The sequence below is a fragment of the Bubalus bubalis genome, chromosome 23, assembly GCF_019923935.1.
Source record: "Bubalus bubalis isolate 160015118507 breed Murrah chromosome 23, NDDB_SH_1, whole genome shotgun sequence".
Lineage (NCBI taxonomy): Eukaryota > Metazoa > Chordata > Mammalia > Artiodactyla > Bovidae > Bubalus > Bubalus bubalis.
Genome location: NC_059179.1, coordinates 26,072,344 through 26,098,482, shown reverse-complemented (window position 1 = coordinate 26,098,482; position 26,139 = coordinate 26,072,344). Strand labels below are relative to the sequence as shown.

The window sequence follows — 26,139 nt, the reverse complement described above, 5'->3', positions numbered from 1 at the left end:
AAGCTGCCTCTTCACCACACTTCCCAATCCAAACAGGCAAACATCCCAGCCTGCTCATTCCACATCACAGCCTGGAGGGAGATCAGGGAAAGATTTGGTTCAGCTGCACAGAGACGGACAGGGACACCTGGAGTGTGATCCAGGTGGAATCGTGGAGACCATGGTTAGCACACACACGGGGGGGCAGCAAGTCGGGCAGGGGAGACACTGTCAGTGTGCACACCCGGCAGGCGGCACCACAGAACCCAGAGTGGCCAAACGCTGAGTCATGAGCAGACAAGCCCTAGGAGAGGACTCAGTCCATCTCCTCAGAGACGACCCCCATCTACTCCACACCACAGGCTTACACTAGATCTGGAACAAACACAACAGAGAAAGGGATGCAAACTTGGGCTGCTTCTAGGCTGAACTGTGGACCCCTACACAGGTTCCCTGTGATGTCAAGGGCCTCACTTGCTTCTGGAATCACCTCCTTTGGGGCAGGGCATGAACTCAAGGGAAATGGAGCCTTGAGACCTCAATGATCACCATGCAATTTGTAATAATGATTGTAGTACAGAGAAGATAAAACTCGAGACAATTGGCTAAGAGGATGTGGTATATATGTATACATATATATATATACACATACATATATGATGGAATGTTTTTGTTGTTGAGTCACTAAGTCATGTCCAACTCTTGTGACCCCATGGACTGTAGCCCATCAGACTCTTGTCCATAGGATTTCCAGGCAAGAATACTGGAGTGGGTTTCCATGGAATATTACTCAGCCATAAAAATAATGAAATATTGTCATTTCCATCCGTGGATGGACCTGGAGAATATTATACTTAATGAATTAAGTCAGCAGAGAAAGACATATGTTATCACTTACATGTAGAATCTAAAAATAATACAAATAAATCTATATTCAACACAAAGCCAGACTCACAGACATAGAAAACAAATGTATGGTTACCAAAGGGGAAAGGGGTGAGGGATAAATTAAGAGTCTTGGATTAATAGATACAAACTTCTGTACATAAAGTAGATAAACAACAGGTATTTGCTGTATAGCACAGGGAACTATATTCAATATCTTATAATAAGCTATAATGGAAAATATTCTGAAAATATATATATAACTGAATCACTTACTTATACCTGAAAGTAACATAATATTGTAAATCAACTATACTTCAACAAAATTAAACCAAAAAGAATAATTTTTTCAACATTCATGTAAATGAAAGATAATAAAATCATTAGGTAAAAAATGAGAGAATGGGATGTTTACACAGTTTTTAAGTATTACTCCAAAAAGCAAACACTCCACAGATGTACTTGATTTATGTGGTTGCATAACAAATTACCACAGACATGTTTTTTTTTTTTTCTCTCTCTCTCTCTTTTTCTGCTGTGCCACTCTTGCCTGGAAAATCCCATGGATGGAGGAGCCTGGTGGGCTGCAGTCCATGGGGTCGCTAAGAGTTGGACAAGACTCAGCGACTTCACTTTCACTTTTCACTTTCCTGCGTTGGAGAAGGAAATGGCAACCCACTCCAGTGTTCTTGCCTGGAGAATCCCAGGGACGGGGGAGCCTTGTGGGCTGCCATCTATGAGGTAGCACAGAGTCAGACACGACTGAAGCGACTTAGCAGCAGCAGCAGCTGTGCCATGCAGCTTGCAGGATCTTAGTTCCCCTACAAGAGATTGAGCCCAAAGCCTCAGCAGTGAAAGTGCCAAGCTCTAACCACTGAAACACCGGGGAATTCCCAAAAACTTAGTATCTTAAAATGGCACACAATATACAACACAGGGCCTCCCAAGACGGCCATCAAGGTGTCGCCAGGCTGTATGCCTTTGGAAGATTCCTGCAGTTCACTGTCAGGTGGCCTGTCACAGCCCTGTCCAAATAGGACAACTCATTCAAAGACAGGAAAGGACTAGGGGAGGTGGGAAAGGGAAGTCCTGTTCAATGAGCTTAGCATTTCAATTTTGCAAGATGCAAAGAGTTCTAGAGCTCTGTTGCATGACAATATGCAGAGTTAACACTACTCAACTGTAAAACTATAAAACTCCTAGAGGAGAACATAGGCAAAACAGTCTTCGACACACATCACAGCAGGATCCTCTATGACCCACCTCCCAGAATATTGGAAATAAAAGCAAAAATAAACAAATGGGACCTAATTAAACTTAAAAGGAAACTATAAGCAAGGTGAAAAGACAGCCTTCAGAATGGGAGAAAATAATAGCAAATGAAGCAACAAACAACTAATCTCAAAAATATACAAGCAACTCCTACAGCTCAATTCCAGAAAAGTAAATGACCCAATCAAAAAATGGGCCAAAGAACTAAATAGACATTTCTCCAAAGAAGACATACAGATGGCTAACAAACACATGAAAAGATGCTCAACATCACTCATTATCAGAGAAATGCAAATCAAAACCACTATGAGGTACCATTTCACGCCAGTCAGAAGGGCTGCAATCCAAAAGCCTATAAGCAATAAATGCTGGAGAGGGTGTGGAGACAAGGGAACCCTCTTACACTGTTGGTGGGAATGCAAACTAGTACAGCCACTATGGAGAACAGTGTGGAGATTCCTTAAAAAACTGGAAATAGAACTACCTTACGATCCAGCAATCCCACTGCTGGGCATACACACTGAGGAAACCAGAAGGGAAAGAGACACGTGTACCCCAATGTTCATCGCAGCACTGTTTATAATAGCCAGGACATGGAAGCAACCTAGATGTCCATCAGCAGATGAATGGATAAGAGAGCTGTGGTACATATACACAATGGAGTATTACTCAGCCATTAAAAAGAATACATTTGAATCAGTTCTAATGAGGTGGATGAAACTGGAGCCTATTATACAGAGTGAAGTAAGCCAGAAAGAAAAACACCAATACAGTATACTAACGCATATATATGGAATTTAGAAAGATGGTAACAATAACCCTGTATATGAGACAGCAAAAGAGACACTGATGTATAGAACAGTCTTGTGGACTCTGTGGGAGAGGGAGAGGGTGGGATGATTTGGGAGAATGGCATTGAAATATGTATAATATCATATATGAAATGAGTCGCCAGTCCAGGTTCTATGCACGATACTGGATGCTTGGGGCTGGTGCACTGGGATGACCCAGAGGGATGATATGGGGAGGGAGGAAGGTTCAGGGTTCAGGATGGGGAACACATGTATACCTGTGGCAGATTCATTTTGATATATGGCAAAACCAATACAATATTGTAAAGTTAAATAAAATAAAATTAAAAAAAATTTAAAAAATGTTTTTATCAAAAAAATAAAAATATGTATATATCAAAAAAAGACATCAATTATATTTGAAAAAAATAAATAAAATTGGTTAAGATGGCGAATTTGCATTATATGTTTTTTACCAGATTTTTAAAATCCCTGCCAAACTGGAAACACAAACACCTTTTTGATCTAAGGATTAATATTGTAGGAGAGAGTTACTACCTACCTGTTTTAGGTGTCTGAAATTGTCAGCTTTTATCAGCCCACGGTGCAACCTTTGTCTCAGGCCCCAAATCACTCTCAGTGATGTTGACTCTGTAGGGAGGTTGTGGCTGCTATATTTTAAACAATTAGAAGTGCCAGGAGGTTGCAAAGACCTTCCTAGCAAAGAGATACCCCTGCTCCTGATTGGGTCAAAGAGGAGGTGGAGGTATCTTAGGCAGGCACAGCCACAATTTAACATGTGCACAACCCACCTGGAGGCTTGTTAAACTGTAAATTTCAATGAAGTATGTCTGGGTGGGATCTGAGATTCTACAAAGTTCTACACTCTTCAGGTGATGCTGATGCTGCTGATTTAAGGGCCACACCTTGACTAGAGAAAGCTTAAAGAAATTAAAATAATTATCAAAGGTAATTTATCAAAGGCAGGATTTACCAAGTTCATCTTATCATAAGAATCACCTGGTACTCTTCTTAACATCAATATCTAGGCTCCTGCCCTGGGGATGATGCCTTACTTATTCTTTACGAGAAGTCTGGAATTTTTGTTTCAGCTTTGTGATGGTTATAATCAGCAAATTGGGGGAAATAATAACTAAATAATCTTTAAGATGGTTTTCAACAGTGACTTTCCCTGATCCTGCTTCTCTATGTTCCTCGTAGGGTTAGCTCTAGACTAGTTTTCAGTGTACACCTAGCTCCATCTTTCTCTTGATGTGCTGCTTCAGGGACCTTCACATTTCTATGAGAAGGATCACCACCTTTTATTTTTAATAACCAAATAAGCAACCAATATGTGAATCCACTTTCATCATTTGATGGGTAAGCTATTTCATTCAGTGATATAATTTTATTTGTGTAGATGTGAGGCTTATATTATTTCTCCCATTGTGTTGATTAAAAGATTGATAGAAACCAAATGACTTTCTCAAGATCATACATATGTAGGAACTCGTGAGGTCAAGATTTGGCTCTCATTTCAGTCTGAAGCTGGTCACACTCAGACACTAGACACCTAATCACACTCAATGCCAATCTCCCTCTGCCTGTTAGCGATGAACGGCACCTGCATTGCTCATATCCTCTGCTCTTCTGTCCTTAATATAATGTCTCCCTTTACCTTGGCTTATGTCTCCTTGTCAGGACTTTATGTTCCTACCTTTGCCTCTGCTCTCCCCAGGTCTCCCAGCTCTAAATAAAGACCAGCCTTGATTCTGGGGGTCAGATTCACTCTTTCTAATCTCTCTCTCTGGTATTTGTGAATATCCACATTCATGAGGTTTGGACAAAAAGCCAAATTGTGATGCAGTGAGGTTCTGATGACAGGCTCCTCAAAACAGCAGTAAAATGCATTGTCTGAGCTATTCTTTAATCAGAACCAGCTATCCTGCACAGAGTCATGTTGTGGGCTTAGTGGGTGGGGAAATTAGCCCTCATAGGTGGTTAATGATGACTATTGCTGATTCTTCTCTGTACCTCAATCATCATTAGTGCAAATTACACAGTGATCATTCATTTAACAGATATACATTGAACACCTGCCTGACACTGTACAAGGTACTTGGAGATGCAGGGCTGAGCCCAGCTGACATGGAGGAAGATAATTGTAATTAAATAAGCACAATATGAACTTCCCTGGTGGTCCAGTGGGTATGACTCCAGGCTCCTGATACAGGAGCCCAGGATTCGATCCCTGGTCAGGGAACTAGCCCACTCGCCACAAATAAAGATTCTGCATGCTGCAACTAAGCCAGGCACAGCCTAATAATTAATCACAACAACCCATGTGTGATTACAAATAGAAAGTCAAAGAAAGTGAAGTTGCTCAGTCGTGTCCGACTCTTTGTTACCCCATGGACTGTAGCCCGCCAGGCTCCTCTGTCCATGGGATTCTCCAGGCAAGAATACTGGAGTGGGTTGCCATTTCCTTCTCCAGGGAATCTTCCCAACCCAGGGATCTAACCCAGGTCTCCTTCATTGCAGGCAGACGCTTTATCCTCTGAGCCACCAGGGAAGCCCCTGATTACAAATAGAGACCAGGGCTAATAAGGAAAGGAATACAGACATAAAGTCTACAAACATGGTAGAAATCAGCAAAGATCTGATCAGATCAGATCTGATCTGATCTAAAGATTAAAGATCTGATAATCCAAGATCTCTGACAATCTAAAGGTCTGATCTAACCTCATTTTTTCTTTATCCTCTATAGTGAAGTTGTAATGTTTATAGATGTAAAAAGAGCTAACAATTAGAGAGTCCTTATTGTATGCAAGTAGCTTCTTATAAGTACTTGATATGCTTTATTATATTACATCCAAACAGATACCATATTAGCCGTACAAAATAGGGCATTCCCTGATCACTTCAGTTTCTTCCTTTGTGACTTTTGGACAGAATTAAATGCTTACATAACCTGCCCACAGCCATACAGCTAAGTACTAGGTGCTGAATTCAACAGGAGTCTACCTGACTCCAGTGCTCAAGTTTATAAACAACTGTGGGTTAGTTACTGCCTTAAGGAGACATGATGATGTTGTGTATTGAGAGCCAGTAGGAACAGTAACAAGTTGTGTCATATAGTAATTGGACCCACGATGGAGAGATTATGACAAGATATAAGAACAATTAGGTAGATGAACCACTGGTTGAAAAAACAGAACCAAAGATGATTTTTTTTTTTTTTTTTGGTGGTTAACAAATAGGAAGAAGGTTTGTAATATCTTGTGTGCATGCTAAGTTGCTTCAATGATGTCTGACTCTTTGCAACCCTGTAGACTGTAGCCTGCCAGGCTCCTCTGTCCATGGGATTCTCCAGGCAAGAATACTGGAGTGGGTTGTCATGCCCTCCTCCAGGGGATCTTCTCGACCCAGGGATTGAATCTGCATCTCTCATGTCTCCTGCACTGGCAGGCAGGTTCTTTACCACTAGGGCCACCTATAATATCTTGGCCCTAAAATATTTTATCACTGGATCTAGGTTAACATATGAAAGGTGAGGGTTCATTACATTTATGGATGAAAAAATGTTGGGAGTTAATATGTTGATTGACAAAATTAGTATACACAAAAATTCCCACCAACTGAAATGAAGGTCTGCATCTCATTAAATGTGCCTCACATTAAATGTGATATTTAATGCAAATGTAAGTGAGGTCTTGCCTTTTGAGTTAGGGATATCAGCTTTTGTGGGTAGGATACTCAAGATGAGGAAACAATAGAAGGTGGCATGTAAAAACTTTATGAGATCTGTGCTTTACTCTGAGATGTGCAAAGTTTAGAAAAAAATGTGAAAAATAAAGGCTATCAGAGACAGCATTGCTTTATCCAAGCTGACCATTTATGGAATAATGTATTCCACATGTCTTTGGTTACATATGAACCAATCATATCATTTAAAAGAGAAAAGCCAGGATGCTAAAAGCTAGGAAATAATGTCATATGAGGAGCAGTTAAAACACAAATGAATAAATAAAACTATGTTTTTACTCTAGGGCAAATATGACTCAGGGAAACTGATGAGCTGTCTGTAGTATTTGGAGTCTCCTGGAAGAGGTGGCATGACATCAAGTTGGGGCTTGGGATAGGGGTTATTGATGAGATCCCTGGGCACAGGAAGACAAAACCATGAGAGAATAACTGTTAGTCTCCATTTTACAGATGAGAAAACAGAGGTCAAGAAAGTTTCAGTAGCTTTAGTCTGAGTTAAGGACATGCTGGATAAATCAAGAGAGACAGAGAATCAAGTAGGTAAACCTTTTTAGGGAGAATGTCAAAAAACAATTCAAGAGTCACTACAAAAAGTACTTGGCAACAAAAATAATAATAGGTAAAAATGCATAGCTCTGATTTTATACCAGCCACTCTATTAAATGATTTCTATACCTGGACTCATTTAATATTCCTAGCAATCCTTTTTCCATTTGAAAGATGAGAATATTGAGGCTGGAGGAGATGAAGTAACTTGCTTATACAAAGCTGAATTGTGACTCGGCCATATCTGGTCAGACTACAGAGGCTATACTAATACCCAACCCTTTGTTACTTCTAATATAGTTTATTTTTTTATTATTTTATTTTTTAATTTTACAATATTGTATTGGTTTTGCCATATATCAACATGAATCCACCACAGGTATACACGTGTTCCCCATCCTGAACCCTCCTCCCTCCTCCCTCCCCCCTCCCCATACCATCCCTCTGAGTCCTCCCAGTGCACCAGCCCCAAGCATCCAGTATCGTGCATAGAACCTGGACTGGTGACTCATTTCATATATGATATTATACATGTTTCAATGCCATTCTCCCAAATCATCTCACCCTCTCCCTCTCCCACAGAGTCCAAAAGACTGTTCTATACGTCAGTGTCTCTTTTGCTGTCTCGTATACAGGGTTATTGTTACCATCTTCCTAAATTCCATATATATGCATTAGTATACTGTATTGGTGTTTTTCTTTCTGGCTTACTTCACTCTGTATAATAGGCTCCAGTTTCATCCACCTCATTAGAACTGATTCAAATGTATTCTTTTTAATGGCTGAGTAATACTCCATTGTGTATATGTACCACAGCTCTCTTATCCATTCATCTGCTGATGGACATCTAGGTTGCTTCCATGTCCTGGCTATTATAAACAGTGCTGCGATGAACATTGGGGTACACGTGTCTCTTTCCCTTCTGGTTTCCTCAGTGTGTATGCCCAGCAGTGGGATTGCTGGATCATAAGACAGTTCTATTTCCAGTTTTTTAAGGAATCTCCACACTGTTCTCCATAGTGGCTGTACTAGTTTGCATTCCCACCAACAGTGTAAGAGGGTTCCCTTGTCTCCACACCCTCTCCAGCATTTATTGCTTGTAGACTTTTGGATTGCAGCCATTCTGACTGGCATGAAATGGTACCTCACAGTGGTTTTGATTTGCATTTCTCTGATAATGAGTGAAGTTGAGCATCTTTTCATGCGTTCGTTAGCCATCTGTATGTCTTCTTTGGAGAAATTTCTATTTAGTTCTTTGGCCCATTCTTTGATTGGGTCGTTTATTTTTCTGGAATTGAGCTGCAGGCGTTGATTATATATTTTTGAGATTAGTTGTTTGTTAGTTGCTTCATTTGCTATTATTTTCTCCCATTCTGAAGGCTGTCTTTTCACCTTGCTACTTCTAATATAGTTTAAAACAGGAGAATACCAAGAGGTTGTGGAGGACAGCAAGGGACAGCAGGCCTAGGAAAAGAGAGGTTTTGGATCTTGGGGAGCAATTGGCAGACTCTAGTGGCACCCCACTCCAGTACTCTTGCCTGGAAAATCCCATGGATGGAGGAGCCTGGTAGGCTGCAGTCCATGGGGTCGCTAAAAGTCAGATACGACTGAGCGACTTCACTTTCACTTTTCACTTTCATGCATTGGAGAAGGAAATGCCCACCCACTCCAGTGTTCTTGCCTGGAGAATCCCAGGGACTGGGGGAGCTTGGTGGGCTGCCGTCTCTGGGGTTGCACAGAGTCAGACATGACTGAAGTGACTTAGCAGCAGCAGCAGCAGTAAGATATTGGGGTGAAGATGCAGGGGTCTGGATGGGGAGTAATATGAGTAATCATGGGTTACTAGAATAATCAAGAGAGTGACAGTCCCTGGAAAGCAATGGCTACAACAAACTCCAGCTAATATCAACCTTCCCTGAGTTTGGGTCTTTCACCACATCAAGTCTTTTGACAAAGGTCCTGTATCCAGCAGGACCCCACATCTCTGTCCTTTCAGGGCAATATCACTCGGCTTGAGTGGTGTCTTCACTGCCTTTTGCCCTGATAGGTTGTCCACATTCAACCTATGAGTTTTTAATGAAAAGAAATCATTAACAACTAACATGATGCAAAGTGCTTCGAACAGCAGGGCTACCATACTGATACTGTAATTTGTATTGATGTCCTGCCTCCCTGCCCAAGCTTCTCGTATTTTCTTTCTTGTAGACATCTCCATGTTCAAGGCAACAAACATTATCTTTCTCTCCAGGTGCTGGGGAAATAAAAGTCACCATGCTTCCTAATGTTAGACTTAGTCTTGGGAAAGTTGAGGCTGGTGAGATATGATTTGAATCCTCAACATCAAAGACCAAGTCATAGAGGAAAGCCCTAAACTAAGATTCTGCTTCTCAAGGCTGTTATCTCCCCTGATGCCCCATACCCACCTCCCCAGATTGCTGCCTCTGCTACTTATGCCAGAGGAATCATTTTCCTTTCAGCATTTTTCATCTGGAATGTCATAAGGCCACTTCTGAAACAGGGCAGAGGGCTGTTGGTAGAAAAAATATCTTGAGCCTCCCAGGATGGGTCCTGGTAGTAGAACTCTCTCTTGCCTCCTAAGCAACAGCTGCCATGTGAGTTAATTTCTTGCTCCCTGGCATCTTGCTGTGTACTGCTTTATTAAGAGGAATTTACTCTTCAATTTCCTGTAGTGATTTTAAATCCCCACGGTTACTGTCACACCTTACTTTATAGCAACAATTACACACCACTCCCTAAGGTCGTAAAGGATTTGGAAATACATCCTCAGTGGAACCTTTACATGTCAGATGCCACCAGCTTGCAAAAACATTAACTTTCTCATTAGAAGCTCGAGTATGAGATGCTTTGAGATGGGGGGGTGGGGGGTGGGGAGAGAAGAAGCCTAAGAAGAATAAGTAAAGGTTTCTTTAAAAATCCTAACCTTGCCTCAATACTCAAAAGTGTGCCTTAAGAGAGAAGATCACAGTAATGGTTAACAACCATTGGTTTTCTCTTGCAGAGAGCAGTTTCAGGCTTGTAGGGGGTCTGATTTCTTCCCTCCAGCCTCTAATCACAGAGCCACACAACTCTCCTCACAAGGGTGGTTGTTTTAAATGTTTAACATTTTTCAAGGAAAGTTACTGCTGAGGCTCTTTTAATCTACAGAGCCAGTTGGTAGGGGGCCTTCATCATGCTTATTTAATGGTTCTCGAACAATTCGCTCAGGGCAGCATCTCAAAGAATGAACCGCTCTCCAAATGGGAGTTGAGGACAATGCTATAGACCATTCATTGCAACTCCTGCATTTTATAAAGGGAAACTGACACTCTAACAGGGTAACTCAGTTGACACATTATCAAACTGTAAGTAAATTGGGAGAGATTTTCTTTATACTTTTATTGTCCATAAATTCCATAGTCGCCATAAAGAGATAAGTGATACACTGATTCACCCACAAGTTACTTTTTTTTTTTTCAATTTTATATTTTCTTTAATTCAGTTTGCCTTTATAACACCGCAAATTTGGGGAATTTATGAACAGAGTAAATTAGGAGTACACAACCACTGATTCTTGAAATAATTTAATCTACTTAGAAACAAAACAAGATGCGCAATCCCCATTTATGACAATAGTTATGGAAAGGCCAAGGATTTTGAAGGGTTTCTCATCAGCATACCAGCAAATATGAGATGAAAAAGTTCCCCACCAAATTGCAACCTTCTGGAGGCCTTTTCTAAATAAGATGAAAAATGGCAGCCACCCAGATGACCTGACTTGAAATTTGTCTCATTCTTTCTTATCAGTCCATAGCCTCAGGGTATGAAATAGTGGTTTGTAGAAACATGTGTTGTTGTTTAGTTACTCAGTTGTATCCGACTCTTTTGCAACCCCATGGACTGCAGCCTACCAGGCTCTTCCGTCCATGGGATTTCCCAGGCAAGAATACTGGAGTGGGTTGTCATTTCCTTCTACAGGGGATCTTCCCAACCCAGAGACTGAACCTGCATTTCTTTTGTCTCCTGCATTGGCAGGCAGATTCTTTACCACTGAACCATCAAGGAAGCCTTGAAATACAAACAAGTTTGTATTTCAAATGACTATTTTGTACATGTAAGAACATATTACTTTTTCTCCTACCTCTGCTGTAGTAGAGACATTCATAGTTGGGGGGTGGGGTGGGGGGGTGGTCGAATACATTGAGGAATATATCAGTGATCTTCATTTGAAAAAAAGTCCCTTCTGGAAAAGAAGACCTAGGAAATCTTGAGATCTGGATACTGGTCAGAAAGCTTGTCAAGGAACTTCCCTGGTGGGCCAATGGCTGGGACTCCATGCTCCCAATTCAGGAGGTCTGAGTTGGACCCCTGGTCAGGGAATTGTATTCCATATGCTACAAGTAGGAGTTTGCACACCTCAACTAAAAGAGATCCCACATGCCACAACTAAGATCCAGTGCAGACAAATAAAGAAACATATTTTAAAAAAAGAAGCCTTGTGTAAAAATTAATTTATGTATTTATTCAGCAAGCAGTTTGAGAAATGTCTCAGTCTTTGCTTTCAGATGGGAAAATGCAGAAACCCAAAAAGAATAGTAGCAAAAATCTCAAATGGGGCATGATGATAGCCTACTAAGAAATTCAGGAATAAAAGTTTAGGAGAAGAGAAAAGCAATGAACGTCTGCTGAACCCCTACCCTGTCCAACTGGATGCTTCAACATTATCATATTTTTGTTTAAAAAAGGAGTTTAAACTCTGCAGATCTTTTGAGCAGAAGAGCTTAATTGCATGAAGTAAATTACCATGAGCTCACCTTTAGGTCTGAGAAGGCAACGGCACCCCACTCCAGTACTCTTGCCTGGAAAATCCCATGGACGGAGGAGCCTGGTAGGCTGCAGTCTATGGGATCGCTAAGAGTCGGACACGACTGAGCAACTTCACTTTCCCTTTTCACTTTCATGCATTGGAGAAGGAAATGGCAACCCACTCCAGTATTCTTGCCTGGAGAATCCCAGGGACGGGGGAACCTGGTGGGCTGCCGTCTATGGGGTCGCACAGAGTCGGACACGACTGAAGCGACTTAGCAGCAGCAGCAGCACCTTTAGGTAAGTGCGGGATTAGAATGGAGGTTTGTCTGATTCCAAAGCCTATAGCACTTTTCACTTTCTGTGCGTGTTCAGTCGTGTCCAACGCTTTGCAACACCACGGACTGTACTGCAGCCTGCCAAGCCCCTCTGTCCGTGGGATTTTCCAGGCAAGAATACTAGCTAAGTCACTTCAGTCGTGTCCGACTCTGTGCGACCCCAGAGACGGCAGCCCACCAGGCTCCCCCATCCCTGGGATTCTCCAGGCAAGAACACTGGAGTGGGTTGCCATTTCCTTCTCCAATGCATGAAAGTGAAAAGTGAAAGTGAAGTCGCTCAGTCGTGTCTGACTCCTAGCGACCCCAAGGACTGCAGCCTACCAGGCTCCTCCATCCATGGGATTTTCCAGGCAAGAGTACTGGAGTGGGGTGCCGTTGCCTTCTCCAAGAATACCAGAGTGGCTGCCATTTCCTTCTTGATCACTTTCTGTATGAATTACTTAATGGTACAAGATTCATATATAGGCGGGGTCTAATACAATCCCCAGAAGTGTTAATGTTACTTTTCATAGAGTGTCAGAACAGTTTCCGAGACTAAGAGATAAATTAAACCTGGTTCTACATCAAGTAATCACTGACTTTATAGGGCAACAGAACATGGACGTTACCCCCATGGGTTCTGAAATCCATCCTTGGATTTTGAATCCTACTTCAACCACTTAGGATAAAGACTAGGGAATTTGAGGAGAGTTTAATAATAGAGTTTTTCAACTGTTAATCTCAACTGTTAACAGTGCCAGGATCTGCTCCCTCTCCAGAGCTGAAGAGGGAGAAGCAGAGAGAGGAGAGCTGTGTGGGGATGGCTGGCTGGCAGAAGATGCAAGTTTCAGTCAAGAGATGCCTCCATCCAAAGGGGACCCCACAGTGAGGGAGCTGGAGAATAAGTACTCCAACCTGACTCTTTCCCTTTCCTACAATTTCCTGCTCCCTGGTGGCAGAATTGAAACAGAAGCCAGAAAGAAGGAATAGCATTCACAGAAGTTGGCCTTCCATGTATTCCAACAGAATGGGAAATTATAGAGGGTGGATCTGAAAACCAATGTGCAGCTATCAGATTGGGATGATAATAGTACCTACCTCTGAAAGCAGTTGCAAGGATTACACGAATTAAAACATATAAAGTACTGAGATGGATCCTGATCCCATGAAAGTCTTAGCTATAAGTCCAGAGTTGACATAAACTAAGAATGACCTACTTTAAACATCCTCATCTGATGAATGAAGACACAGGGGCCCAAGAGAAGTGACTTGCTCCAAGTTACATAAGGAGTGAGTCAGGATGAAAATTCGGTGGTCTAGGTGCTAGAGATCTACATCTGTGCTGTGTCTAGGGAAGGGAGGGCTCACAGTCAATCTCAAGTCTAAAAAGATGAGAAAAATGGGCTTTATGATCCGCTGAGCTTACCTCTCCCTGAGATTTCCAGCAACGTCCCTACAGTGGTCTGCATTCCGCAGTAGGGACTATGATTTCTTGGACTAGTTGGTGCATGAGCTGACCTGCATTTTTCTCTCTCATGGATTCCTCTGTGTAAATAAGAATCTACATGGTAAATTTCACAGGACCAATAAGCAAAGAGCAGGGACTGCTGTTACAGTCCCAACAGTTTTAAAGAGCAGATCCCCTCTGGTCTGCAGTGACTATGCCAGAGTAGGAAGCAGAACCAGGACATTTCAAAAAGCAACTTCCTCTTCCCAGAAACATGAGAACTATGCAGGGGCAAATTTAGCCTAGGGCCCTTCGTGATAACTGCAGCCAATTATATTTTGACCAATCAAGTCAGTTTGCCTGGGATTGTCCCAGTTTTATCACAGCAAGTCCGTCAATCTGCAATGACTATCCATCCCCAATCCTGTTCTCCCTTGCCCAGTCCAGGGCAAACCAGAATGGTCAGTCATGTTAGATGATTTACAGAGTTTTAAAGACTTAAGACCAGGCCTTCCCCCGTGGCTCAGCAGTAAAGAATCCATCTACACAATGTTGGAGACAGGAATTTAATCCCTGAGTTGGGAAGATCCCCTGAAGGAGGGCAAGGCGACCCGCTCTAGTATTCTTGCCTGGAGAACCCCTTGGACAAAGGAGCCTGGTAGGCTCAGTCCATAAGGTCGCAAAAAGTCGGACACGACTCAGCACACACACAGGCACAGGCTTCTGACCAGACAAGAGCCCTGTGCTTCTGTTCTTGCTGGTTCCTTAATTTCATCCTTTGGAATTTAAACAGTGGCATTTCTAAACAGTAACCTGCATTTGCCTCTGGGAATTCTGATAAGCATATGCTAATAAATCGAAAAATGGTCACAAGGATAGAAACAGACATTAAGAGGCAGCTTAAAAACAAAACAGAGAACAGACGATCTAACTACTTGTAATTCAGAAAATGCTACATTCCTGCAAGAGACCACTCAAAGCACACGCCTATCTAGTGAGCATGGACTGGTGAAGCATCCACAAGAAGACCAGTGGGAAACACAGAAAGTCTCAGACCCTCTACTGACTGGGGTGGTGACATGAAGGAGTAGACTCAATCATTCAAGACACCCCCAGTAGTATCTCACAAGGAACTTCGGCTACTTTAGAGTACAATCCATTCTTGGGGAATTAATGAGTGAAGAATGAAGGCATGAGAAATATGCTGCAAATGCTACGAGATATTGAGAAGGTCTTCAACATCACTATTTCTAGATGTTTCTGAACTTGAATGCAAGTGGGTTTCCTTGGCCAACCTGCTTTCCCTCAGTTCTCCCCCAGAGCACTATCCAACACGCTGAGTCCCTGGAGTCCATCAGATAGAGCCATGCACTATGCTCAGGGAGACCTGAATTATACTTGGGATGGTAAAAAAAAAAAAAAAAAAAAAAAAAATCAAACAGTCTGTACTGATCCCAGCCATTTTCCTGTCCTAAATTAGGTTGTTTGAGCTTAGACTTTATCTTTCTAATTTCACCATATGAGAGGGAACTCTGATGCCCCAGATCAATTCTTGCAATATCTGTAGTGGATAATTAGGTGAAAAGGCAGGAGGGCTGTGTTTTTTCAGAGAATGGTTCAGTAGAAATGTGACACGGGGAGTTTTCAGTGATATTAATGGGACTATGATTCACTTGCATGATATCCTAGAAATCTAAGTTAAAAGTGAAATAATTAATGGTTAATTTTGTTGCATTAACTTTGCTTATTTTTTAAAACATGGCATCTTTATGGTATAGAAGCACACGGTCATACATATTTAAGTTTAAGGTAACATTCTGCATGATATTGCTTTATACTACTCATAGGACAGGAAAATTGGCTAGTCTGATATTTCAAGGTCAATGAATAGCAGTTGTTTATATCAGTGAACACAACTTACCCTGACATACATTGAAATCCATCTGATGATGGATCATTCTGTTACATATTCTGTTGATATTTTATAACCTAAAATCTTATATACAATTATTGCATTTTCAAGCAAGTCTACAGCATAAGCTAGTTCTGGGTAATAAAATGGTCTCCTTGATTTACAGTGAATGATGATCTTTTATTTAGTAAGGAAGTACACAGGATCAAAACTCCCAATGTCTGTGGCAATCCTAGCCAGGTTACTGATGGGCTATGTGAGTTTTGGAATTTTGATCCACTGCTTTCAGTCCTCAGCAGCTTAGATTTACAATATGTAAAGTCATAATCACAAGACTCAGGGTATCAGATTCTACCCTAAGTAAACCCATTGAAGTGGGCTTACCAGGTGCCAGTGCAGGAGACGTGGGTTTGATCCCTGGTTCGAGACGAGTCCCTAGAGGAGGAAATGGCAACACACTCCAGTATTCTTGCCTGAACAGAGAAGCCTGGCAGGCTACTGTCCATGGAGTCGCAAGGAGTTGGACACGATTGAGCTACTGAGCAAGCATGCAAACCCACTGAGAAAAACGTCAAAGTTTTATACAAATGAAAAGCTATGCATTTCATGAAAACTAACTAAAGAATTAGGAAGATATAAGTGTACCTAGTATTAAGTGGACTTGACTTATAATCTTCCTGTGATGATTCAGAATGAACAAAGGCAGAGCAAGCCCCACAGACTGAAGTGGGGTGATTTGGTTCAGTGGTAGTGCTACTATTTTTGGACTTGGGGATCAAGGTGCTAAACATTTTTAGTTTGCATTTAAATTTCCTCAAGGCTTAGCCTTTACTGATTTAGAGACCAGCTCCCACTTCCTTTCCCACCTCCTTTGCACAAAATGGTTCAATCTTCAGTTCAGTTCAGTTCAGTCACTCAGTCGTGTCCGACTCTTTGCAACCCCATGAATCGAAGCACACCACGCCTCCCTGTCCATCACCAACTCCCGGAGTTCACCCAGACTCACGTCCATCGAGTCAGTGATGCCATCCAGCCATCTCATCCTCTGTCGTCCCCTTCTCCTCCTGCCCCCAATCCCTCCCAGCATCAGAGTCTTTTCCAATGAGTCAACTCTTTGCATGAGGTGGCCAAAGTACTGGAGTTTCAGCTTTAGCATCAGTCCTTCCAAAGAAATCCCAGGGCTGATCTCCTTCAGAATGGACTGGTTGGATCTCCTTGCAGTCCAAGGGACTCTCAAGAGTCTTCTCCAACACCACAGTTCAAAAGCATCAATTCTTTGGCACTCAGCCTTCTTCACAGTCCAACTCTCACATCCATACATGACCACTGGAAAAACCATAGCCTTGACTAGACGAACCTTTGTTGGCCAAGTAATGTCTCTGCTTTTTAATATGCTGTCTAGCTTGGTCATAACTTTCCTTCCAAGGAGTAAGTGTCTTTTAATTTCATGGCTGCAGTCACCATCTGCAGTGATTTTGGAGCCCCCAAAAATAAAGTCTGACACTGTTTCCACTGTTTCCCCATCTATTTCCCATGAAGTGATGGGACCGGATGCCATGATCTTCATTTTCTGAATGTTGAGCTTTAAGCCAACTTTTCCACTCTCCTCTTTCACTTTCATCAAGAGGCTTTTGAGTTCCTCTTCACTTTCTGCCATAAGGGTGGTGTCATCTGCATATCTGAGGTTATTGATATTCCAGTCTTACTGACCTCTTAATTCCTAGGTAGCAATTGCTACACACAATTTCAAACCAGGCAAACCTTGCCTTAAAAATCTCAGATAAACAACCTTTAGCCTCAAGGAGAACTAGCACTTGGGAACCCTGGCAGAGAACCTCAAATGGGAGCAGGATGGAGCAGTCTGTTCTGCACTAAATCCTGCAGGATTTCTCTCTGCTCTGACCAGATGGAATGAGTAGCCAGCAGGGAGCTTTAGTGGTCAGTGGAAGCACATACTGAGATTAAGCATTTACTGTTGAGCCTCAGCTTTCTCACCAATAATATGAGATAACTTGCCCATATGGCTGTTTTTAGGACAGCCTGAGATCACTCACATTCATTATCGAGTGAGAGGTACAAACTATTGGACATAGTAAGATACTCAAGGATGTACTGTACAACATAGGGAATATAGTCCAAATGGCAAATGGAAAGTAATCTTTATAAATTGCATAAAATATTAATAATACATTTTGATTAAAAGCTACTTAATACAGTGTAGGACATGTAGTAAAGCACCAGGTATATATGTTTATCTATTATTATTTTCTGAGCCTTTAAATTAATTCCATTTCCACAGTTATAACTCAAGGAACTGGATTCCTTTGCTTCATGGTTCTGCTACTGGCATGTAATTACACTGTCATTACTGTGATTATTCGTTTAAAATCTGACTCTCATTGGATCATCACTTCATGAGCACAGCATCCTTGTCTGCTTTAGAACAGTACTGTACCTCCAGCTACCAGATGGTGCCTGGCACATTGTAGGTGCTCAATGCATCTGTATAAAGTTAATAAAAAAAAAAAATGAGTTCCATGGAATTTATACCAATTATCACCAAGATCCAGAAAAGAAAGTTAGCCAAAGTCACTATTAACCACCTATGAGGGCTAATTTCCCCATCCTACCAAGCCCACCACATAGCTCTAGGCAGGATAGTTGGTTCTGACTGAGGAAGAGCTCAGACAATGCATTTTACTGCCATTTTGAGAAGCCTGTCACCAGAACCTCACTGCATCACAATTTGACCTTTTGTCTAGACCCCTATGAATGTGGATGTTCACAAAGACCAGAGAGAGAGAGACTGGAAAGAGCGACCCTGACCTCTAGAATCAGGGCTGGTGTTGCTTCAGGGCTGGGAGACTAGGGAGAGCAAAGACTAACATAAGAACATAAAGTCCTGAGGAGCGGAAGTAAAGCCAAATTAAAAGGAGACATTGTGGTAAGGAGAGAGCAGAGGATGTGAGCAGTGCACAGGCGCTGTGACTTGCAAGCACAGAGAGGGAGATGGCCCTGCAGGTGATCAAGGGTCTAGTGTCTGAGTAACCAGGCTACAGACTGAGATGAGAGCCAAATCCTGACTTCACGACCTCTTGCATCTGTATGACCTTGCACAAGTCATTTGGCTTCTATCAAGTTTTTAACCCACACAAATGAGGGAAATAATATGAAACTCAGAGTTGTTCTACAAATAAAATTATATCACTTACCCAAATCACTTAACCACCAAACCATGAGAGCAGGTTCACATACGGAGAGCTTGTGCTTGGTTATTAAAGATAAAAGGGGGTGATTCACTTCAGTAGAAATCTTATTGATTCTGAGACAAAAAAAGACAAAAGCAAAAGGCAAAAACTAACAAAAAATGTAGATATAAAATCAATAGCTAGCCCTATGGGAAATACAGAAGAAATACACTGTGGAAAGATCATGGAAGATCATCTACTTTAGTGTTCTCCAATTGAAATGATCATAAGAATTTCCTTTTAAAGCACACAATTTCCAGACTTCCACCAAAATCAACTAAGTCACAGTCTCCTGGGGAGGAAGCTAGAAAGCTGGATTAACAAGGATATGAGGTGATTCTTATAACCTAGAAAGCTTGCTTCAGCTTCATCTTTCCTAATTACTTGAAAGCCCTCAGGTGTGCTCCATGGACCAGAAGCAGCAGCAGCATCTAGGGACTTGTTAGAAATTCAGAATCTCAGGTACCAGGGCAGATCACTGAATTAGAATCTGCGTCTTAAGATGACCCCCAGCTGATTCTTAAGGTCTGTGGTCTAAGTCATCCCACAGGCCTTTGGATATCTTCAGTGACAGAAAACACACTACCTCTCAGGAAAGCTAGTTCCATCTCTTAGTATCTCTGAGCAGGGGCCACCCCCTTCCCCTGAGAAGTCTCATCATTGACAACCTTCAGGACCTGAACCAAAGATGGCAACATGGACTGGGTAGCAGCTGACGTTTCCAGGATACCTAACGACACTTGTTTCTGTATGTTTTGTTTTTCCTTCTATGTCTCTTCTTATATGTCTCCAAAACAGAACAAAAAGCAGTAAGATGAGTGACATTCTTACAGGGTTGTAAATCACTTTAATGTTTGGCTAAACAGAAGACAGCCAGACTCTCATATCTGATTCTGCACTTTTTCTGATGTGATAGTGCCGGGAGCCAGCGTGAGGAACTCCGCCCGTGGCAAAGGTTATGAGGAAGGAGGCTTGGCATACGCAAAGGCGGGATCAAGCCTCAGGAGTCCCCCTGGAAATTCTCGAGCATCTACCCCCATAACCAGAGTCTGCCTACTTTCTGCTTTGTGCTCTCACCTACACCTCTGACTTTACGGGGGGCTGTCCCCCACCACCTCTCTCTGAAAAAAGAGTTAACTTACAGCTCCAGTTAATAAAGTTCCTGGGTGTGACAGTGTTTCAACCTACAAACTCCTTTGGAAATCCTCTAGCCTGCCTGAATAGGTTTTTCCGGCCACATGTGACTGTTCAGAGCCTCCCAACTGTGAGAGGTATGAGATGTTCTAAACTGTCTAAATACAGATTCCTTTGAGCAGTTAAAAGATTGATTAGAAAGTGTATTGGTGAAGGGATTTTCACTTGTTGGGCCAATGTTTGCTGCTAAGTTTCCATATCCCTTACCTGCTGTGTCCCTGGCAGTGTATTGATTAATATAATTGGTGTAAGTAGTAGCTTTAATGTTTGTAACTTTGGACCCTTGAGTTAATTCTTTTTCTTGTTATAGCCCACCACACCTTTGCCCTATAGGAATGCAACTTTATCTTATGCTTTTGGAGGGTGGCGCCTGACTAATCACCTTTAGAGAAAAATAAGTTTTCTGAAGAAAGGGTCTTAAAATGTTAACAGGCCTCCGGGCCAGAAGATGATGTAAATCACCTAAACTTATGCATATTATAAGCTTGCAGGAAGAAAGCCTGGCTTGCTGCATGACTCTACCCCTCCCCCATTATCCTCTATGCACAACTTAAGGTATAAAAACTGCTTTGGAAAATAAAGCGCGGGCCTTGTTCACCGAAGCTTGCTCTCCCCATGTCGTTCTTTTTCTCACCTTTTGGCTGAGTTATTCAGCCTCTTTTCTTCACTGAATTTTCCTACTGAGCTATCCTTATTCTATTACTCTTTATATCTCTAATTAATATTTAATTAAAGCTATTGTTTCCAGTTCGACGGAGCCGTCCCCGCTTTGAATTCCCTGGATCCACCGGGGCTGGACCCCGGCATGATATATCGTTAGATTGAAATATAAGAAAAAATTGCCACATATTGATGGGAGGAGTATTTTAATAGTCTTTTGGCTAATGGTGAATATTATTTTCTGATACTATATCAAAACTAGAGAAGTGGTAGTTTATTTTTTGAAAAAATAACATCTTTGATCCCTGGTCAAGAATATTCTCTGGAGTAGGAAATGGCAATCTGCTCCAGTATTCTTGTCTAGAAAATTCCATGGAAAGGGGACCCTGGCAGGTTACAGTCCCTGGGGCCACAAACAGTTGGACATCACTGAGCACACACACAGTAAAAAATTAGTTACAATGTGGAATCTGATGCTCTATTAGTGAACTTTTACTACTCTATTAAAATCAGCTAACTAGTTTACCATACATTTTGGTAGCTCCTTTTATACCTTTGAATGGAAAATATTGGATCATTGAGTAATGAAGATATTCTAAATATAGACACATTTCATCAAAAAGTATCAAATGAATCCCATTCAATAATATCACCACAGATCTCATCAGAAGAGTCTTAAAATTTTGTTAATCTTTTAGGTCATGGTGGTTTAAACAAGTTTTCCAGATTCAATTTTCTTAAGCTTTTCATTGGTAACATCTATTCTAACTTGTTTTCCTTGGAGTGACATACTTACTGCATTTCTTTTTAAAAACATGTCTGTCACAAACTTAAGATGAATAATCTTAGTTTTCCTACCAGTTGTATTAGTCACTGTCTCTGCTCACCAAGGTGTGTTCTTGGTGGATGGTAAACTAGACAAAAAATGAGTAACTTTCAAACTTCTTCACATAGAATGCTTTCTTAAAATGACAGTTGATGCAGAAGCCCAGCCCAAAGAAGAGTCTGAATCAGATTTACTCTATACTCTAGACACAGTGGCTCCAAAAGAGTTCATCAGGTCCTTTGGGCTTGAAGAAGCATGCTTTGTGTACTCCTAGAGAGTGCCACTTCTAAACAAATTCTACATCTTAAAATCAGTGTTTGTATTATATACACAATTGTGGCTGACGTCTGCAGCCATGACTTACATGGTAAAGCCTCACTAATTTTGAATAATGATGCTAATATGACTCAGTAACAAAACCAAATTACAGATGTTTTGTTAACAAAATGCAATTTTATTACTCTCGAGTGAAGAGTGTTTTATAAACTGAGTTATAAATGAATACTATTAAGCTAAATGGAATAAGTTTATGTAAAATTACAACCCACTATAGGCCTACATAACATGGTGATGTATCACAAACACGTAAGTCCTTTAGCATAAGAGAAATAATTGCTGTGGTTGAAAAATTGAAAGCAGAGCAAAAAGGGTCTTCAGTTTATTGAATTTTTGGTTTTCAAAGCTATTACTTGTAATTTGAATATCTTTAAATAGAACACCCCGAAGAATCAACAATAATTATTCCAATATTTACCTGAAAAAAATGAACAGTACATAATTGTTGAAAATATTAATTGAATATTTGTTATTTAGTTGCTCAGTTGTGCCCAACTCTTTGCTACCCCATGGGCTGCAGCACACCAGGCTTCCCTGTCCTTCACTATCTCCAGGAGCTTGCTCAAACTCATGTCCATTGAGTCGGTGATGGCATCCAACCATCTCATCCCCAGTTGCCCCCTTCACTCCCTGCCATTAATCTTTCCCATCATCAGGGTCTTTTCCAATGAGTAGGCTCTTTGAGTCAGGTGGTCAAAGTATTGGAGCTTTAGTTTCAGCTTCAGCAACAGTCCTTCCAATGAATATTCAGGGTTGATTTCCTTTAGGATTGATTGGTTTGATCTCTTTGCTGTACCGTTCAGTTCAGTCACTCAGTTGTGTCCAACTATTTGCAGCTCCATGGACTGCAGCACGCTAGGCTGGCCTGCACCACCAACTCCCACCAACTCCTGGCGTTTACTCAAACTCATGTCCACCGAGTTGGTGATGACATTCAACCATCTCATCCTCTGTTGTCCCCTTCTCCTCCCACCTTCAATCTTTCCCAGCATCAGGATCTTTTGAAATGAGCCATTTCTTCACATCAAGTGGCCAAAGTATTGGAGCTTCAGCTTCAGCATCAGTCCTTCCAGTGAATATTTAGGACTGATTTCCTTTAGGATGGACTGGTTGGGTCTTCTTGCAGCCCAAGGGACTCTCAAGAGTCTTCTCCAACATCACAGTTCAAAAGCATCAATTCTTGGGTGCTCAGCTTTCTTTATGGTCCAAATCTCACATCCATACATGACTACTGGAAAAACCATAGCCTTGACCAGATGGACCTTTGTTGGCAAAGTAATGTCTCTGCTTTTTAATATGTTGTCTAGGTTGGTCAGAGCTTTTCTTCCAAGGAGCAAGCATCATTTAATTTCACGGTTGCAGTCACCACCTGCAGTGATTTTGGAGTCCAGGAAAATAAAGCCTGTCATTTTTTTCATCATTTCCCCATCTATTTGCCATGAAGTGATGGGACCAGATGCCATGGTCTTTGTTTTCTGAATGTTGAGCTTTAAGCCAACTTTTTCACTCTCCTCTTTCACTTTCAAAAGGCTCTTTAGTTCTTCTTCACTTTCTGCCTTAAGGGTGGTGTCATCTGCATATTGAGGCTTCCCTGATAGCTCAGTTGTTGTTTAAGGGACTTTCAAAGTCTTCTCCAGCACACAATACTGAAGTGGGTAGCCATTCCCTTCTCCAGGGAATCTTCCTGACCCAGGGGTCAAACCTGAGCCTCTTACACTTCAGGCAGATTCTTTAGCATCTGAGCCACCAAGGAAGCCTCCACTGAATATGATGAGGGATAAATTAAATTGTATATATAGGTCTAGGTCCTTGATGATATTCAAAGACAAGTACTGAGTCAAACAAGGTTAAATGATGTATATGGGTGTAGGAGTCTTCAAAAACATAATATACTAAAGCAGAGCATCTCAAACTTTCATGTACTTATGAATTGCTTGTAGATCATGTTAAAATCTGGATTTTGATTCCATAGGTCTGGGTGGGACCTGGGATTCTGAATTTTCCATGTGATACCACTACTGCAGGTCTGTGGACCACATTTGGAGTAAAAAAGTGCTTTAGTGCATCCAGACTTTATGTGAGAAAGCTGAATAGATATAATAAAACATTTTTGATTTTGCATCTTTTACAGGAAGAAGGAGAAAAGTTCAAAGATTATTTTATTGAACATATGATTTACCTTTACTCAGCAGGATGGCCCTTTAAGTTCATCCTCTTGTTTGTTTTCTCATCTCACTTCCTCTAAGCACTTGGTAGGGGGCCTTTCGCCACTCCAGTACTCTTGCCTGGAAAATCCCATGGATGGAGGAGCCTGGTCGGCTGCAGTCCATGGGGTCACACAGAGTCAGACAGGACTGAAGCGACTTAGCGGCAGCAGCAGCAGCAGCAGCAGCAGCAGGGGGCCTTTTTCATTAGAGTATTAGTGCATTATATTACATGGGAAGTCAAGTATAGAATTCCACAACCCCAGCTCTCTGATGTTGGCATAAGGGTCCTGTGATTGGCTGGCTTAAAAACTTTTTCAGTATTTTCTTTAAGTAAATTAATTTTAATTCATTAATACTATTTAATCAGTGACTTTGCTTAAAAATGCTTTCAGAAAATTAGTTGTTTTACTCAAGAGTAAAGCCAGCCACTATGGAGAACAGTATGGAGATTCCTTATAAAACTAAAACTAGAGCTATTGTGTGTGTGTGTGTGTGGTGTGTGTGTGTGCACATGGTCAATTGTGTCTGACTCTTTGTGACCCCACAGACTAGAGCCTTTAGAGCTACTATATGATCCAGCAATACCATTCTTAGGCATGTATCTGGAGAAAACCATCCTTCAAGAAGATACATGCACCCCAATGCTCATTGCAGCGTTATTTGCAATAGCCAAGACATGGAAGCAACCTAAATGCCCATCAGCAGAGGAATGGGCCAAAGCAGGTGTGGTACATATATACAATGGAATATTACTCAGCCATAGAAAGCAATGAAAATGCCATTTGTAACAACATGGGTGGACCTGGGTATTATACTAACTGAAGTAAGTCATACAAAGAGACATATCATATGATATCACTTAAATGTGAAAACTAAAAAATAGAATGATACAAATGAAGTTATTTACAAAACAGAAACTGACACAGACTTAGATAACAATGCATGTTAATGGGTCAGGCTGCAGCCATGAAATTAAAAGACACTTACTCCTTGGAAGGAAAGTTATGACCAACCTAGATAGCATATTGAAAAGCAGAGACATTACTTTGCCAACAAAGGTCCGTCTAGTCAAGGCTATGGTTTTTCCAGTGGTCATGTATGGATGTGAGAATTGGACTGTGAAGAAAGCTAAGGGCCGAAGAATGGATGCTTTTGAACTGTGGTGTTGGAGAAGACTCTTGAGAGTCCTTTGGTCTGCAAGGAGATCCAACCAGTCCATTCTGAAGGAGATCAGCCCTGGGATTTCTTTGGAAGGAATGATGCTAAAGCTGAAACTCCAGTACTTTGGCCACCTCATGCGAAGAGTTGACTCATTGGAAAAGACTCTGATTCTGGGAGGGATTGGGGGCAGGAGGAGAAGGAGACGACAGAGGATGAGATGGCCGGATGGCATCACTGAGTCGATGGACGTGAGTCTGGGTGAACTCCAGGAGTTGGTGGTGGACAGGGAGGCATGGCGTGCTGCGATTCATGGGGTGGCAAAGCGTCGGACACGACTGAGCAACTGAACTGAACTGAATGGGGCAGGGGGAAGGTGGAGAGGAGGGATGCAATAGGAGGGTGAAATTGACATATAAAATAGATAAGCAGCAAGGACCTTCTGTACAGAACCGGGAACTGTACTTAATATTCTGTAATAAACTACATGGGAAACAAAACTGAAAAAGAATATATATAACTAAATACCATGATTGTACACCTGAAACCAACACAGCACTGTAAATCAAATATATGTCCAAATAAAAAATAAAAAAAGAAAAGCCAGCAATTGCTCTTCAGATGCAGACTTATAAGATTTTAGGTTGAGCAGGTTATTAGAATGTGTATCATCTGAAAACCCTTGTTTTTCCTGTAAAAACTAGATTTTATGTTTAGTTCCTTTATCTTTAGTCTTTCCTTGAATTTTTAAAGGGAAATGTGATTCTCAGTGCCTCTTGAATTTAAATACAAA

General features: G+C 41.4%; 1 long non-coding RNA gene across 9 annotated transcripts in view; it reads right to left on the bottom strand.

Moving 5' to 3' along the window:
• Nucleotides 1-26,139, bottom strand: part of LOC123465304 — a 410,488-nt gene that overhangs the window by 363,160 nt on the left and 21,189 nt on the right. For 3 of the 9 annotated variants that reach the window (XR_006640507.1, XR_006640505.1, XR_006640508.1), the window contains exon 1: nt 3,490-3,669. The exons of the other annotated variants lie outside the window; for them this stretch is intronic. This is a non-coding gene — a long non-coding RNA (uncharacterized LOC123465304). Of the gene's footprint in view, nt 1-3,489; nt 3,670-26,139 lie in introns of those variants that run through there. 9 annotated transcript variants of the gene reach the window in all.